The sequence below is a fragment of the Physeter macrocephalus genome, chromosome 18, assembly GCF_002837175.3.
Source record: "Physeter macrocephalus isolate SW-GA chromosome 18, ASM283717v5, whole genome shotgun sequence".
Lineage (NCBI taxonomy): Eukaryota > Metazoa > Chordata > Mammalia > Artiodactyla > Physeteridae > Physeter > Physeter macrocephalus.
The window spans coordinates 106826206-106845081 of record NC_041231.1 but is presented as its reverse complement, the minus strand read 5'-3'; the positions used below and the strand labels follow the sequence as shown (position 1 = coordinate 106845081).

Sequence of the window (18876 nt, the reverse complement as noted above, 5' to 3'; positions counted from 1 at the left end):
TCTTCCACCCGTGACCCTCCGCCCGGACCCTCCGCCCGGACCCTCCGCCCGGACCCTCCGCCCGGACCCTCCGCCCGGACCCTCCGCCCGGACCCTCCGCCCGGACCCTCCGCCCGGACCCTCCGCCCGGACCCTCCGCCCGGACCCTCCGCCCGGACCCTCCGCCCGGGACCCTCCGCCCGGCCTGCTGGTCAAAATGTAGTCATGGCAAGTGATTTAATTCCTCCACCAAAATGGAGGTGAGCAGAGGAGGGCAGACTCGGGCTGAAGTGGAAGAACACTACCTTCCAGGGCGCAGAATTATTTACACCCTCCACACGGAGGTGTGTCTGAACACCCCGAAACTTCAGACCGGTCGGCAAAGTCACTGAGGAACGGCGGGGTGTGTGTGTGTGTGTGTGTGTGTGTGTGTGTGTGTGTGTGTGTTTTTGATTTCTCCCCGCTGCAGACAGTTTTGTAAGGATTCGTTTTCACATGGTGTTCTCAGTCTGCTTTTTAATTTTTGTTTTCGGTTCGCTTTTATCACTCCATCCCCTGTCTCCTGCTCCGAGTAAGCGCTGGGCGGTTCAGCCCATGCCCCCCACGGGCCTTCTCGGAGGTGGGCACCTCCCGGGGGGCCCAGTGTTCCCCAAGGGAGGGACTGTCGGTCCCTTGGCGGAAAGGGAAGTTCAGAGGTCTGAACTTAGATTCACTGAACGAAATATTTAACCTCACGTTTCGCCTTTCCACAGCTTCCCCAGGGCAGCAAATTTTGAAAGCACATTACAAAGCAAAGTGGCTTTCAAAGGCTATCTCTGAAAAACAGTGAGAAGCTGCAAAGCTCTTAAAAAGTCTCTGAATGTGGACTGTAATACAAACCCTGTAGATATAAACCCATCTGTTACGACTATCTCCAAACATTTAGTTGTCTGGTCCCTTCTACTCAAAGCAGGTCCCTGGCCAGCACCGCCTGGCAGCCTGTTAGAGATGCAGGCTGTCAGCCCCGCCTCCCCCACCAGATCAGAGCCTGCGCTTTCACCGGTCCCCGCAAGGCTCCCGTGAACGCTAGCACTGGAGAAGCGCTGGCCTAGGTAACACACGCAATGACCTGGCGTCGAGACGCTTTACACGGCCTCTCGCGTTGATTTGAATCCTGCCCCCATCCGCGAAGAGCGAATGCCACACTTGGGGAAGCTCAGGGGGGGCAGGAGGGAAAGGGGGCGGAGCCAAGACACGGCTCAGCTGGCCTGGAAGCCAGTGGCCTTGAGGAGCGTAGGCGGGGGAATCCAGCACCGCGTTGAATACTAGTGACTTCCGCAGAACGTCCAGAATCTTGACACCGACCCAGGGGTCCTCCCAGGGACTCAGAAGAGAATGCCAGCCTCGATACCACGTGCCGAGAACTGTCCACTCACCTCTGGGGTCTCCACTGATGGCGGGAGCTCTGGCCACAGAGAAAAGCAGCATTGAGGTGTAAAGGTCCTGCTACAGACTGAACGTTTGCGTCCCTACAAAATTCATATACTGAAGCCCTAACTCCCAGGATGAATGTATTAGGAGGCGGGGCCTTTGGGAAGTGATCGGGTTTAGATGAGGTCCTGAGGGCGGGGTCAGACAATGAGATTAGTGTTTTTATAAGAAGAGGAAGGCATCAGGGTCTTCCTCTGTCCCTCTGCCATGTGGGGACACGGAGAAGGCGGCCGCCTGCAGCCCGAGAGAGGGCCCTCATCGGAGCCCGACCGTGCTGGCCCCCAACCTCAGGCCTTCAGCTTCCAGAACTGTGAGAGACAAACGTCTGTTGTTCAGGCCGCCCAGGCTACGGCATTTTGTTACAGCCACCCCAGCTAAGACAGGGACAATGAAAACTGTCACCGTGGGAACTCTAGAGAATTAGGGATATGTTCTGATCCGCTCCAACCTGCAAAGAACACAGTTAGGATTATTAACACAAGTGCTGTAACTTGGTTATAGCAAGCTGACTATCAACTTTAAAAGGAACAAAAGTAATTTTATTTAGCCCAGTTCTTATGAAACAAAAATTTAGAAGCACACAGACAGTACATGGCCTCTGATACAGTCTAGTTGTCTGTGCTTTTACTCCTAAGGTAGCCTTAAACCCTCAATTTACGGAGAACATAAATACCTTACTGAACTCTTGGTGTTTTTATCTCACTGTCTTTCGTCTTATTGTGGAAGTACGGGAAACTATTCAGCGGGCACTTATTTTATTTTATTTTAATTTTTTTGGCGGTACGCGGGCCTCTCACTGCTGTGGCCTCTCCCGTTGCGGAGCACAGGCTCCGGACGCGCAGGCTCAGCGGCCGTGGCTCACGGGCCCAGCCGCTCCGCGGCACGTGGGATCTTCCCGGACCGGGGCACGAACCCGCGTCCCCTGCATCGGCAGGCGGACTCTCAACCACTGCGCCACCAGGGAAGCCCTCAGCGGGCACTTATACCAGTTATTAAAATAGGGAAATGCTTCAATACTGGTTGGTAAATAGTGGATGTCTTGCAACCTCCAGGGGTCCCCCCGCAGCTCCTGACCCAGCCGCCCTGCCAGCCTCTGGACCTTCCTAAGACCCAACAACTCGGGAGTCCGTACCTGGCGGGGCGGGGACCTCCGGGTCCCTGCTCCGATGGGCGATTGACTGAACTCCGTTATTCAACTCAGTCCTGCACAGGGAACAGGGACAAAACATGAGTGCTCCTGGCCACAAGAGCAGACTCCTGGCTACACAGTTTGCAATAGTTGAATAAAGGCTTGTAATTTTATTTTTGCTACCCCTACGAGTTATCATTAGTGGGAAATTGGAAAGTGTGCCTTGACAGTCAAGGCTAGAGCCGTGGGTGATGAGTGCAGAGGACGTGGGTGTTTCTACCAGCACCTCCTTTGCTGCCTTCGGCCTTGGGGCAGTGGTTCTGCAGTTTACTAAGCTCCTGCCCCAGAGAGCCTTAACTAGTAGCTCTGGGTTGGAGCCCGAGGAACTCTGTAAGTGATTCTGATGTAAGTGGTCCAGGGGCCATACTTTGAGGAACCATACGGAATTTCTACTCATTATTCAACACCGTACCCAAGAAGGTTTCCCGTTGTGAATTCTCCCTTGAAACACTCCTTCCCTTAGCCTTATACTGAACGAGGAGTCAGCCTTTCTTCCATGTGTGTTGGCTGTGCATCTATCATGCATTTATCATAGCGACCCTGCCTAGACACCTCGGCATCCTTAGCGTCTAACTCTGTGCTTGATCAATTGATTAATTGATCGATCGATCGATTAGTAAGGGGGGGTGCTGATGCCAGACGGTATTTGCGAGCACCTCAGTCACCGGTATAAAATGTTATCTTGAGGGATGACCTATTTATTATATCCTCCTCAGTATGAGGCTAGACGTCCAGCTCCCAGGCTCCTGGGCCACCTAGAAGTCCCCACGCTCACGTAGTGGGCTTTGTGGGCCTGTACCTCTGAGAGAAAGCCCATGCTCTGCTCAGACCGTTGTGTCACCAGTTACGTATCATTTTACCACTGTCTCAACAAATGTCTCATACCTAATAAAAATCATTTGCTTAATGTATATATTTCAGATCTATTATTCATACCTCTGTATTGACCATAACTTCCTTAACATGCTTCAGAGACACTTAATGAACACTTCCGATGATGGGAACCGAGAAGAGGTTAGAGTATCAGCATTGCTACATTTTACTTCATTGGGATTATGAAACAATTTTGCCTGAAGGCAAGATTGAGCAGCAGTTATTTCCTTTGAAATGTCTGATTAAATTTCTTGTACATAACCTAGCTCAACACTAAAATAGTTGCTAAATCAATGCCTTTGCCTTTGACACTGAAGTCCTTCACTGTGTTTGTCCTGGGATTAAGGAGCCAGCCTATACGCTATTCTAATGCCCCTTCAGCTCTCAAAGTCTACGATGCCACAGGATCTAGACTACAACTTGGTAGAGTTAAAGAGCACACTCCAAACCTTTGTCTGCTGGCACGAAACCGCTACTTGGGGGCTTTTTCAAGTACCGTCACCCTTGGAATCTATCTCCTGTTGCGATGATGGTTTAGTAGTAACCAGATGCCTGCGTGGAAATGTCTTTAGGGCAGATCGTAGAAAGTAGTGTGCTTGTTTGTTTGGCTGCGTGATATTAATTTTCCATTTCTCAGCCGGCGGGGCGTTGCTTCAATGGTGTTGGCTTCTCCCCACTGCACGGGGAGGGGGCAGTCTCTTGGGAACCTTATCAACAGAGGCCCATTTCCCCCTCTCCAAGGTGAAGGGAGGTGGTGGGTTAGTCCTGTTTCTTCCCCAGCATCGCTCAGAGGCAGTGACGTGGGGATGGGCTTGTAAGACGCGCACATCAGCTCCTTTGCAAATTTGTAGTCTCGGGCAGCCTTGGCAATGAGCCTGTCCTCCTTGTTTAAACAGGGAGCTTCATTCACTGATTCAAATAAGAATAACATTCTCTTGTTTGCCAAGGTGAGAGATTGCTGCGTCAATGAACAAAACCAATACAAGCGAAAAGGTAGCAATTTTCATTATGGAAATCAGCTCTTTATTTTCCACAATGGCTGAAGGCAGAACCAGGAGAAACAGGAAAAATCAGCTTAGACGAAACATCACAGGTTTAAATTAGATTTTAAAAAGAAATTAAGATAATGGAAGTAGTTTGCTGCACAGTCAGGTGGGTTAGATACATAACTGTTCTGTATTCCCAACCACACAATTTACCACAAAAGAACCCAGTATTTTAACAGTTCAAAATAAGACAAAGAAATAGAAAACTTACTAAATCATAAAATCTATTTAGAATTTGAAGAGACTCTGAAGGGCATGTAGTCCAATCAGCTCAATTGAAAATGAGAAAAACAAGATTCTTCCCAATTCCACCCAATTATAGGAGATTTTAATAATATTTGAAACGTTTCTGCTAAAAGGGGTGGCTCTGGATAATACTGGTGGTTCCTCCTACAACACCTTCATCCTTAAAAGTGTTAATAGGGCTCCATGGAGTACAGAATCTGTTCTCGTTTTCTCTCACTAAACATCCACCCACCACAGTACATATTCCAAATGTATACACAGTTCTCAATATCCCATTTGTTATTACGCAGCAGTTTTCTGTGACTTTTAGAAGAAGAGGCAACTATAGATGAATTTATGTTAGGAATTGGTATATGCATAAGCATTAACCTGTGTTATGGTATCGGTTTGCCAGAGTGAGAAGGACATAGTGCCTATTTTTGTTTGGAGGAAAAACTTCTTCTCAAATAAGACACAATAATGGACAGGATTAAGGAAACTCGATTAGCACGTGCAGGAGGCATCTAAAGAGAGTCTCTAGGCTTGCACTGGACAGGGCCTGAGGACTAAGAAGGGGCTGGTCTGCTTCCCTTGGCCCATTGGGGCCCCGCATGGAACTCTCTGTGGGTTTCAGGAGAGCAAAATCCTGTGTCGTGTACTGCCATAGGAAGCAAAAACAGCGCACACTTGCCCGTCCACCTTCCCGGAGATCGTTTGCCAGACTACGCCCAGAAGAGCAGTAAATAACTGAATGCCTCTGAGGAGGTGACAGCCGGCCTCGGTGCAGCACTGCACAACCACAGCTGCAAAGTGCAGTCATGGGTATTCCAAGAGTAGGATTGCAGTCTGTTTTCAGTTAGGAATCTCGTATAAAACCGTACTCCATCTACATTCCCTCCATTCAGCTGTGCCCCCCTCAACGTGCTTAATGAACTCTTTCTTCTTTGTGAACCTGACTGACACACAAAGGTAACCCCCTTAGGTAAAAGTCATGAGCAAAATGCTCATATAAAACCACAGGGGCCGGGGCTTCCCTGGTGGCGCAGTGGTTGAGAATCCGCCTGCCGACGCCGGGGACGTGGGTTCGTGCCCCGGTCCGGGAGGATCCCACGTGCCGCGGAGCAGCTGGGCCCGTGAGCCATGGCCGCTGAGCCTGCGCGTCCGGAGCCTGCGCTCCGCAACTGGAGAGGCCACAGCAGTGAGAGGCCCGCGTACCGCAAAAAAAAAAAAAAAAAAAAAAAAACCCCACAGGGGCCGATACCTGTTTGCTCTTTTCCTCTGTTAACTGAGAGGCACAGCATGCTTCATGCTCACAGGCTAGGCTATCTCATCAGATTCCAGAAAATACATCTAAACTGAAATGAGAAGCTGCTAAAAGAAAAAAAAAAAAAGTAACTTTTTCCATCTATTCTGGTCACATCTCATTAGTTTCATGTATTAAAATTTAGGCAATAGTCTAAATATACTTGAATTTCACATTTAACGAGACCAGTTCAATTTGGCATTTAACAATCACTGTAAAATTTTTCATTTTGATTTAATTCAGTTATAAGCAATATAGTTTTCAGACTGACCTCATTATTGGTGGAGTACATTTACACAAATATATAACTTACTATAGCAACATTGGTCAAATCTGAACATGAAAATTTCTTTACATGCTATTACTTTGCTATTCTATTGTCCATTTTCTATTCACTCCCACAAAACTACTCGTATTGGCATCAACTTTTCCTATTCAATAGAGAAGTAGCATTATTTAAAAATAAATAAGTTCAGTTTCCAGGTAGATGTTATAAAAAATATTAAGTACTTTTTATGACTTCTAGTCTTAGTTAGTATCACCTCAAAATTTTTTCTCTACTAAAAGTTATGACAATTAATGTCAGAGTCAAATGCAGGGTTTTTTTCTTTTTAATTTTAAAGAAAATTAACCAGATGAGGATTACAACTCCTATAAAAATCCACATTCTATAAAATGAGGACTCCAGCTGCAAAAAATTCCTCAACTCAAAATCCTAAAATCTAGGGGTTTTTTTCAAGTGATTAAATAACTAAGACTAGTTTATTTTATAATACAGATATATAATTTTTAATGAAATAGCATACCATTTATATGCATTTCATAATCATCCATATTTTTATTAAATCTTGGTCCCATCAACACTGATTTAACCGAATTCACGTCTGCAAAGTGTACATAACCTTTTCCCCCTAGATGATCTAATATCTTTATTAAAATTTAAAAATAAGAATTTTGATAGAATTATCCTAACCCTATATGTAAACATACGTCCTCTAAACAATGTTTTATTTTAATAATGAATAATGTTAAAATAAGTTTCCTTACTAAATTCAAGTACTAATCAAAGAACACCAGCTCCAAACTGAAAAAAAAAAAACTTGGGAAAGTTGACTGAATCTATAAACATACTTGTGCTTGGAAATAATAGAAATGTGTTCTTACGAGTGATATTCTTTTATGAAAACTCTGTTTTTAAAATTTGCCTTCAAGCATTACATTTTGTTACCTTCTCTTTCAATAGTTTTTCAAATCATTTTTTCAGAGGTTACCAAAGAGTTGATCTTTTCTTAATCAAAGTTTAACGTCACAGATTTGCCATACAATGTAGCCTTTGTCACCATGACTTTTGGCTGTGAAAAAAGGAAAAAAAATCACGTTTCACCTTCCCATTCCCTCCAGTGACAGCACAGAAGGAGTTGTCCACTCTCAGATGCGCTGTGACCTAAGCCATCAGTCTCATTAGCCTCAGGCAGCCCAGGAGTTAATTAGGTACTAAGATGCTCAGGGACTCTGCCAGCTCTCAGCTTCTCACAGGGCTGTGTCTTGTTTATATTCAGGACTGTATGTTCCTTCCACTTAATATTTTGGCTTCTTACTTCGTCCTCCAACTCCAATGAAAAGTTCTGCTCTCCTCCCCACCCGGCTCCCTCAGTGCAGAAGTCTTTATTAAGACTGGGTTTTTCTTCTGGCTGCGACACCTCAGTATTTTCCCTACACAGCTCACATCCTTGAAAACACTATCTGGTTTCGTTCTAAATGAGCACCTCTGGTAGGGCACTTGTAAAAATATCTAAAAGTTAACATCTGAAACCTCCCTTTGTAAGCCATGTGCCTCTCAGGTTTCAGATGGTGCCCATTCTCTTAGACGACGCTTTCACCGCATCCCATAAGTGGTCCTCATGATTTACGCGTGATCAGGAACTGAGAGCTGTTTGGCCTTTCTTCCTGCTTTGGCCTTCATCTACCAGGCTTCTCCGTCCACTAGTGTATTTGACATCTATGAGCACTGAGCCCTGGTTTATTCTCCTTGGAGAACTCACCGACACTTTCAGCTAAACTCTATACAAATGATCTCAGAATTCTGTCTTTAATCCCATAATCCCAATGATTGCCAGATCTCAACATTTTGCCATGCTATAAGGCTTTCAAACGGTACAAACCTAAAATAAAACCCAACATCTTACACCTTGCCTGGCTTGCCTTCAGTGATTCCAGGCTCTGTCAACAGCGCTGTGACGGTCTTAAGTGTAGGTCTGCCGGGGAGCCACAGGGTCCAGCTGAAAACAAGCCAGGGCCAGGCCTGAGCCTTGCACTAAAGTCCCCATCCTCCCACCGGGCACAGCCCTCAGAGGAGGCTCACCAACCTTAGACCCAAGGCCATGGCAAGCTCCACCGTTTAGGCATGCTACTAGTACCAGGACTCCAACAAGCGAGCACAGAAAAACAAATGGGAATCCAGAGAAACACTGCTGTGAATTCCAAATGGGAAAACAAATGCTGAAAGGTCTGTTCATGGTGAATAGGGCCCCGATGCTAAGCTTGGGTCCCAGGGTGCAGCAATAGTCTCTAGGGGGGAGCCCAACAAGGTCAAGATCTAGACTCGGCTCTGACACACACAACGAAACTTGAAATGGGGACCAGCAAAGCCTGGTCCTAATATCTGGGGTCTCCTTGGGAGATGGGGTGCTCTAGTCTGGGGACTCAGGTGTAGGAGGCTCACATGAGAACTCAGGGCGCCCACAGGGGGAGCTACACATCTGAGAACCATGTAGAGGTCAGGATCAGCTTCACGCAATGGCCTGATGTACAGAAAGGAGCCCAGTGGCTGGGCAGAGACACTTCATTTCCCAAGAATTCTAATAGGGAGAATTTCCTAGAATAAAGCTCCTCTGTCTAAGGAAGGGCAGAGAGGTCAAGACTGCCTAGCATTTCCTGCTTCACCCCAAGCCTGTGGGTCCACTGATCCCTGAGGTCAGCCTGTGGGAAGCTAAGGGCCAGGATACCTTGGAAAGGAGGCGGACGCTTACAACTGAAGGTCCTGAGAACAGGTTCAAGGTCGAAATGCACATTACAGGGCAGTGACCTGCAACCCCAGCTGCACCACAGAATCACCTGGAGAGCCTCTGAAAAATACCAGCCCTGGTGTCCCATTCCAGGCCAACTGTATCCAAGTCTCTGGAGTGGAACCCTCCCTTCAACATTTTCTAAAGGCTTAGACTTGTCAGACCTAGCAAATGAAAACATAGGATGCCCAGTTAAATTCAAATTCAGATGAACAACAAATAATTTTTTAATAGAAGTATGTCCCTTACTAAAAAAATCATTCATCATTTATCTGAAATTCCATTTTAAGTGCCGCCCTGTATATTTTCTGGGGCAACTCATGTTGAGTAAGGTACAGTCAAGGCTTGGGGACAGTTGCCCTGGGGTTAGTTGCCCTCTAATTTGCAAAGTTTGTCTTAAGTGGAAAGTGAGTTCTGTCACAGCTGAGACTCCCCTGTGAGGTTTATGAACTAGGGTTTAATTCACCAGACTTCAAAGATGTGTGCAGGAGACAGCCAGGGTCGACAGCAGGGAAGTAAGCAAGACAGTGTCGCTGTCCTCCAGGGACTAGCCGTCCAGAGGTGAAATAAAATAATACATTATTTCTTATTAAAATAAGAAATAATTTCTTTAAAATATTTAACCCAATTAGTAACTGATCATGTTGACATCTCTCTTTATGAGAGAAGTCTATTTGGAGCAAGACTTACAGAAATAAAACCTTTTTGGAACTTTTTAGACGGAGCATCAAAACTTCATTCTTAAAAATTAACCACTTTGAAATACTGATTTAAAGCTTCTGCCGTCTATAGGTTTTCTGGCACCGAAAGCCACCTCCAGGTTCGAAGGATGCCTCACTTCTGCAGGCTGCTCTCAGCTGTGGAGGTGGAAGCTCCCAAGCCATGGGGTTCCTTAGGAGATTTGAAGCACACCTTTTAGTGTTCTTTAAAGATGGAGTTTAAAATGTTGAACAGGATGATGCAAAGGACAAGGGGCCAAGTCATAGCACAGACTGTCTTACAATATCTCATAGTAGCACAAATACTTTGTTACTAATAACGTCCCAGGTACTGAAATCTGCCAGCCTTTCATTTTCCAGATCAGAGTGGTAAGTTTATTCTCAGAATAATGTCTCTTGCACTAACCAGTTTCCAGGTGTGTTTTCTTGAGTGGGAGGGACAGGGTGGACCTGTGGCCAGTCTGCTGGACTGTACGTACCCCGCACACAACCATGGACACAAGTCCAGGAGGGGAACAGCCATCCTCCACGTGTGCCACAACAGAAAGCAACTGAGGACCATGGCTCCAGGTTCATGTCAATCCACAGTTAACATGTATTGAGGATGGTTCTCTAATTAACCACAACTTCACCCGGCTCTTCTGTTATCCAGTTTACATGCCTCTGAATTTCCCACAAGACATGGTAAGAAACTTAATTGCAGAAATTAATCTAAATCATGGCACTCTCACATCAGCCAGTTTAGTAACCCAGGAGAAAAAGGAATGAGATGAATTTAGCACGACATTTCCTTGATGAATGCAAGTTACAAAATTTTTGGTGATAGCAGCCCCTATCTTTACCTCCAGATGGTCCATATCTTAACTACTCTTAGCCACCAGTTACTTCCAAATTTTCTCATTAAATTCTCTTACCTATGGCTCAGTAGAGATGGAATGAAATGAGGGAAAGACTTTTTATTTTCAAACTTTGTTTGAGTATGACACGGGAAGGAAATTTCTGGCTATCCTGCATGAGCTTTTCTGTGGGGTGTCAGCCCCATGGTTCACGAACAAGCTTTAACAGGGTGATATCATCTGAGAAGCTGTAAAGTGCAAAGATGCTTTGGAAGGGCATCTCATACGTAACATTATCCACTAGTTAAAAACTATTTTTAAGTAATGCTAACATTGGGTATCTTTGGTTTAAAAGAAATAGGCAACTTTTAAGGTCTATAATTTTAAAGTAGGCTCTGAGGATTTCATTCCAAAGAGCAACATAAGACTGATAATTGTTTTTCATGATAACAAAAGCTCTTTCCTCCAGTCATGGTATCCTTGACAAAAGGTGCTTCTGTAAAGATATAAATAATAAATCAAAGTTATACATTTTGCAGGTTAATATACAATAGAATACATATCAGAGTTGGCACGTGAGATAGGTTTTTCTCATCTTTTGTTTTAAAGCAGAAAAGGGCCTGCTGTTCACTGGTTTATTTAAGGAAACCATCACCGTGTTCCCGCTAATACTCACCGTAACCTAAAACCCTCAGGCACTGATTCTGCTGTCCCTGTAACAACAGCTTCATCATGCTCTGGGGCTCATATTCGGCAGAGGCCACCTGAGCTGAGGAACGACCTCCGTGGAGAGAAGCCATAAAAGTCAGCTGGTTGCCTTTGTCCATCAGTGGCGTCCACATGCCTTGTCCATGAGCCTCTGTGCTCTTGGCCACTCAGGTCTCCAGCTAGTAAATTCCAGAAGATGGACCATTTATGCGTGGGCTTGCATATTTGCAAATAGCCTGGTGAGGGCTGCCCGGACCTGTGTGTCTACTTCAGGCCACTTAAAATGCAGCAGGAGAACACCAGTCACTCAAAGACCATTGCCAGTGACATAGAACGTCACATGATCTCTCACCTGAGCTAAGCAGGGCGACAACAGGAGACGCAGGAAATGCTTTAGCCTGTGACATTCATGCTTTGAGAAGTTGATTGTAATGATCATGAACGTCATCAGCAGTGGTTTCCAACCTTAAGCCAAGCAGAGTTATAACCAGACTGAGTCTCGAAGTCTTGTGAGGAGCACTGGGTGGTACCCACTGAGGTTAGGGAGGCCCGGGGGCGGGGCGGTGTGCCCATCTTCCTGGAGCTGGGCTTTACCACCAGGATCTAAGGAGAAAGGGCCAGGCGCAAGCTACCCTCTGCCGCTGCTCCACAGAGCACTTTGCTGCAAGCCAGAAAAAGTCCTGAAGAAAGCAGGCTATTCAGATGCATGAAATCTTAACTCTCAGTGGGGATCATCTCTGTCAAATGGATCACGGGTCCACAGCCAGGATGCTGGGTTCTAGCGACGTTTCTGTTAACCAACTGCGTCCCCTGCAGAAGGCACTTCATATCTCAAAGACTATGGTTCTCTCTGTCAAATGGGCTTATCTCCGCTACTTCCAAAGATTATTGAGAGGCTAAGATACAGTGACAAATGTGGAAGTGTTTTTGGAAAAAGAAAAGCAACAGAGACACTAAGTTGGTGTGGTCTCCCTGGAACAAGCCTGTTCAGCTGTCTGCACAAACAGTGTCTGCTCCGACTCCTCCACTGCCTCAGTCAAGTCCACCTCCAACGCTGAAATAGGAGGAGTGTCCATGCCTGACCCTGACACTGGAAGAGCACTCTCCCATTTACATAAGGGCTAGCACAAAGCTGTCACCAGCATTACGTTAGAGAGGGCCGTTCCCACCCCAGAGTCAGGGCACGATTTAATGGTCAGGAATCCCTGGGGAGGTCTCGGGATCACCGCGGCCGGGCGACGCAGGGTTTCCCAGCCAGCTCCTTCGAAAGGTCGGATCCCGTATTTGGGCCCAGGCGTAGGTTGATGAATGTACCCTGAGCTACCATTCGGCGGAGAACTTTGCTTTTATGGTTCCTCCTCGAAACACTCCCACCAAACCCAGAATGAAGAATGCGTTTTCTTGAGTGAAAAGTAACAGAAGCCAAAACCACAGCGAGATACCACCCCACACCCATCACACCACGGAGCCCATCAAAGAAACAAAAAGTAAGTGTTGGTGAGGATGTGGAGAAATTGGAACCCTGTGCTCTGCTGGCGGAAACGTAAAATGGCGCAGCCATGGGGAAGATAGTGTGGCAGTTTCTCCAAAAATTTAACGTGGAGTTGCCATATGACCCAGCAATCCCTCTTCTGGGTATACACCCAAAAGAATGAAAAGCAAGGATTCAAAGGGATATTTGCACACCCTTGTTCACAGCAGCATTATGCACAATGGCCAAGATGTGGAAGCAACCCAAGTGTCTGTTGATGTGGTCCATCCATACAATGAAGTATTGTTCAGCCTTAGAAAGGAAGGAAATTCTGATACAGGCTGCAACCTGGAGCCTTTTTTTTTAATGTTATGTATATTTTTATGTTTTATGTTATGTACATTTTACTGCGATTTTTTAAAAAGTAATATAAGCTAATTTCATATGTTTCACTGTTTGAGAACTTTCTTAGGAGAAAGTAGGCTGACCCAGACAATTGTGGGCTGAGAAAAGTACCGGGTTACGGTTTTCCTTCAGCATCAAAGGTCTGAGCACAGAAGCTTGTACTGACCAAGGGGAAAGAGCATATCCTCAAGGGCATCTGAATCAAGGCTTTCTGCTGACTTCCAAGAGTGAACTAGGCCTGCTTCCAGTGTCCAGCCTGTAGGATCGAAATCACAAACAAACATGTTCTGCTCAGGTTCAAGTCTGCTTCGGAGAGAGGTACATCTTTGTACCATATGGAAAATAAAGGCATTTTCCCTGCCAGAGGAGGAGATGAAATGTCCACACAGTAGAAGAACTCAGCGCACTAAATCCCCTTGGAAAGTCCAAGATTTATGGACCCTCTTCTGTGCTGGCCCGGGGGCCATGGTTTGTTATACCCCCACCTCCCAGGCTCCCAAGACTCAGGCCGCCATGGGCTTTAGAGCCTTTGTGGTCGGCTCGAAGCCCCCCACACACCCCATCACCACCCCTCCTCTGCTCCTTTAGAAAAACACCCCAGTGAATGCTTCTTTGTAAATGTAGAAGAATAACAGAAATGAAAGGATTCTGAGTGAGCACTGCTGACAGCACATTGGCTAAGAGACATAATTATCTCATTTCTTCCTCTGTTCCCCAAAGTAGCTGAGGTTACTACTATGTGGTTAGAACATTTTAAAAATTGGATTTGGGGCTATGATCAATACTTTTAAATGATCCACAATTTTTACGGACACAAAATGGACGGAATTTTCAAGGTATCACGGTTTATCAAAAAATCATCATCACTTTTCATTTTTGATAAGTTGAAAATAGCCCTGTATGTACTAAGCAATGAGCAGAATGTTTAAGAGTGATCCTGTTCAGATAAATTCTTTAAATCACATACATATATGCTGGTATTTCTAAAAGAAATCATAGGAAATGATTAACAGTGTTCACTGTGCAAAGAAACTTGAATCGAGGCCATAGAGTAATTTCTCATCATTTTAGAGTTTCCTGTACAGTTCACATTTGTTACCCCATGGTGTGTGTATACATATTCATTCATTCATTCATTCATTCATTCAGGATAGAATGCTGGGTATGTTCAGAGGAATAAGACAGAGGCCCTGACAGAAAATTCTTATAATCTAGTGAGAAAAACTGATAAGTACATTATTAAAATAATTATCATGTATGTGTTATAGTTGCTTAAGAAACTGGATTCACAACCTGACTCGGCCGTTTCCTAGCTGTATGATCTTGGGCAAGCCGCTTAACCTTTCCATGCCTCAGTTTTCTTCTGTAAAATGAGGATAATAACAGTTCTTACCTTACAGAGTTTTCATGAGCATTAAGTGAACATATATAAAGCACTTAGACCAGTGCCTGGCACACAGTAAGCTCTCAACAAACGCCCAGTGCTATTACAGTGAAGATACAGACAGGAATTACACCAGCACAGGGGAAAGAGGGACTCCTCCTGCCTGGGTCCTGGGTTATCAAGGCTTTGAAGTAGAGTTGCTGCTTGAGCCGGGCCTGAAAAGATAAACAGGTTTTTGCCAGGTGAATAGGAGGGAAAGGCCATCTCAGGGAAAGAGAACAGCCTGAGGAAACGCAGGGCGATGTGGGCGTCTGGACAGCAGCCCCAAACAGGCAAAGTGAACTTCTGAACTTTCCTTCCAGGAGCTTCTCAAGGAAATAAAAAAGAAAGAGCAACTTTGTTCATTTTTAAAGTCCAGTACGTAATTTGTGTAAAGTCCCACCCTTGGTATGGCATTTCAGACTCACTTGTTAAATTGCTTTTTTATAGTCTTCGTGGTAGAAGTTCACACCTGATCAAACATCTGTAAATGAGCCATTATAAAAATGAAAATCCTGAAATACAAAGCAGACACGCACGCAGACCTCCAGAGCGGACGTGCAGCGGGGAGTGACCTCGCACTTTTCGAAATCCAATTTGCACCTGCTTCTGGGGTCGAGCGGTTTACAAGATGCCGTTTGGCACTGGAACTGATCTTGTGGCCGTTCACCCCAGCGTCCACCACGTGGGACTCCAGGTGAAGGTCCAGCACCTCACATCTGCCTGCTTGTCCCCAAGTTTGAGGTTGGCCTGTGACCCTGAGCTCCTCAGTTTAAAGCCACGTTGAGCAAGCACCTCTGTGTGGGAGACTCCACGCCGAGAAGCTTTCACAGACCTCATCTCCATCCCCCTCCCAGAAGCAGATGTTACTATCTCCTCCTTGTAGAGGGAAAGCTGCACTTCTGAGAAGTAAAGCCATTTGTCCAAGTTCCTGACCCATAGCTCAGGACTGTGTCCACCTCTTCTGCCTCCACTTTCAGTGCTCTTTTGACTGCTACGAGTTGCCTCCTCTGAGAAATGCTTAAACCCAGCACACCAAGATGCCAGCCCCGTAGAACAGAGTGTTATGGACGTCTGCCCTGTGGTCTCCAGCCCACACACTGAGAACCCCCTCGCTGTCCACGGTTCCAGACACACTCTCAGCCTTGTGTCTGGACTGACCATGTCATAGGTTGCTGGCGGCCTATCCAATGTCTTTCTCCCATCTTCCCTTCTAAGAGACCCCTGGATAATGTGCTTGGCTGAAAAACTACATTCTTCAGCCTCCATTGCAGAGGGGGTGACCACTGAGATATAAGCATGAAAGAGCAAAAGGCATTCAAAGGAAAACTTTTTGCCCTTCATTCCTCAAGCTGCAGCAGAAGCAGATGTTGTGTGTGGCAGGAGCTCCAGCAACCTCCTTGGGACCATGAAGAAAAGGCCAGAGGATTTCAGAGACCTTGGCTGTAAACCAACACCCCTGGACCTCTTGACTGTCAGGGTCTAAACCTTCAGGTATTTAATTCACCAGAGTTAGAATTCTGTTTCTAGAAGTCACATACAATTCCTAAGTGATACACTGACTAAACATGGGCACGTACTAACTCTTACCATTGTTCAAATGTTTGTTTACACTGGTGTGGTTAGTAAAAGTCAAACCTATTTGAAAGAATCAGTGAATAAAAATAGCTTTTAGTCATGTATTTTCTCAACAGAAAATAACAGTGGTATAGCTGCTATTATTAGGGAGTCTGTGAATTTTCAAATTTTACATTCATAAGGCTGAATGTCACTAGTCTCACTGGAGCCTTAAAGTGACTGTCGAAGGCCAGTTCTCTGCATTCTCTTTTACTCCACTGACATCACTTAGGACTGTTGCTGTAGACACGCCAGCAAGGCGCGAGCAGAGTCCCAGGGCTTCTAAGGGAAAGCCAGTACTCTACTCACACACACATTCTTCAAAGGGCAGGATGTGCAGCTAAATCTGGGCTTACATCCTTGAGTCACATCCACCCACGCATGGGAGAAAGCACTCCAGTCAGCTTCAGGCATAAAGACCAGCACATTGGGTGTTTATCAATGAGGAAGGAAGGAAGGAAGGAAGGATGGAAGGAAAGAAGGCAAGAGGGAGGGAGGGTGGGAGGGAGGACAGAGCAATGGGTCATAGTAAAAAGAGACAAACCAACGGCACTTCCGGGGACTGGAAGGCTGAGGCACCATTTCCCCCGAGAGCATGAAAAGAGGGCCACTGTCTCACAGGTAAATTTGTGAGTTTGAAAGCAATTAAATATAGTAACTTCCCATCTAGCTACAGAACTGAATGTGCCAAATAGTTTTGTATTAATTGACTGTGAAAATGCATGGCATTTTATAGCCCTTGAATTCCTTGCCTGTGTTTAGTGGTTTATTAATTGTAAATGACATGTTACAGTTCACAGTTTGCCTTTCTGTTATTTTCATTAGAGTAAACCCTCCACAATTCCAAGTTCAGGTAGACGAAAAGTCTGTAAAAAGAAAAATTTATGAAATTTGCTTAAAGAGAAGCAAGAATTTTATTTCAGTTCTGTTAATTCAGTAATACAGATTAATAGCTAATAAAGTGCAGTTCAGGGCGTAGCAAATCAGATTCCCATCAGTAGCAGCATTTGTAAGCAGAGGAACTTTTTCTCTTTCTGCGTGTAAGTTCTAATAATATCCTTGAATATTTTTTCTCTTAACCAGTTTACCAATCTGCAGTGTCGTTTACACTAATTTTTTTAATTTAAAAAAAATGGAGAAAGGCAAACTTCATCCAAGTCCATTATCACTAATTATAAATTAGTAAAGTTTGACTACGTGAGGTTTTTAACTATATAGCTGACTGTGGTGTCAGTGCTCTCATATTTAAAGAAAATTTGGGTTGATTTTAAGCTAATAGCCCCTTCTGAATAAATGAAGTGAAATTAAAATTTCTGCTGATATATTTGTACATATGTCAGTATACACTAGAACTGAACTAGAAGGCCCCTTCCGGTTTAAAACTGACCTCCTCAAAGTGTCCTTTCCTCCCTATCTTACTCTATGCTCTGCTCCTTCTTCAGACCCTATTAAAATAGCAGTAAAGGGATCTGTGAAACGGCAAACACACACACACACACACACACACACACACACGCACAAGGTCAAAAAATAACAAGAGTAGACATGGCAGTAATAGAATTTTGAAAACTGGAGGCAGATGGATAAGTGGTCATCAACTGGGCACAGCCAGGAAAGCTGAATCTTAAGACAACAGAGGAGGAACACTGAAAAGCAACTTGAATTGTCCCGCAAAACACTGGAAACCTCAAAAAATACTAATCCCTTCATCTTAGTCCCCAAGATTATGATTTAATTGGTCTGCCATGTGGTCTGGATGTTGGCATTTTTAAAGATTTCCTACATGATCGTAATATGCAGACAAATTTTGGGACTTCTGCCCTAATATGAAAAACAGAGGCTAAAACTAATGAAGCAAAGCAAGTTGGAGGAAGCAGAGGTGATGCAGAAAAAAGAAAAATTTTTTAAAAACTCATCAATATCCTCATAAAACATATTAAATCTCGGTTACAAGAACAGGATTCACATAAAAGAAACACTCAGAGAATAGGAAAGAGTTCCTGGAATTGACTCTGATAGTTGACAAGAGAACTTAAAGGCGCTTCCACAATAAAGAAATCTCCCTTAAAGCAGAGCAGAGGAGGAAAATAGAAGTGAAAGGATAAGAAATTTCGAGACCAGGTGAGGAGATCTAAAACTCAAATACTAGGAGTTCCAGAACAAAAACAAGAGAACATGAAATTGACCAAGACAGTTTCCCAGATGGAAGGATGTGAGAGCCCAGTAAACATCCTGCACAGTGAACAAAACACCCATACAAAGTCTGTCATTGTGAAATTTCACAATATCAGGGACAAATAGAGGGTGTCCCAAGCTGCCAGAGGGAAGAATATCTGTCACTTACAAAGGGTCAGGATTCTGAACTCATTTGGACTTCTCAACAGCAACATGGAAGCTAGAAAACAACGGTACAATGCCTACCAAATTCTGAAAAGAAACTATTTTGAACCCAGCCAGATAAACTATTATCCAAGTGCATGTGTAAACTAAAGACATTTTCAGACGTGTAAGATCTCAAAAACATCACATTACTGGAAGGTGTATTCC

General features: G+C 44.9%; 1 protein-coding gene and 1 long non-coding RNA gene across 5 annotated transcripts in view; both read right to left on the bottom strand.

Moving 5' to 3' along the window:
• LOC129391495 (uncharacterized) overlaps window positions 1–6254 on the bottom strand; it is a 19085-nt gene extending 12831 nt beyond the window's left edge. Inside the window, exons 1-4 of the long non-coding RNA XR_008615676.1 lie at window positions 6044–6254; window positions 3961–4550; window positions 2582–2652; window positions 1395–1897 (exon numbers count right to left, since the gene is read on the bottom strand). This is a non-coding gene — a long non-coding RNA (uncharacterized lncRNA). The remainder of the gene's footprint in view (window positions 1–1394; window positions 1898–2581; window positions 2653–3960; window positions 4551–6043) is intronic.
• The window catches only part of MYLK4 (myosin light chain kinase family member 4), a 93922-nt gene that overhangs the window by 31606 nt on the left and 43440 nt on the right, over window positions 1–18876 (bottom strand). The window lies entirely within an intron of this gene.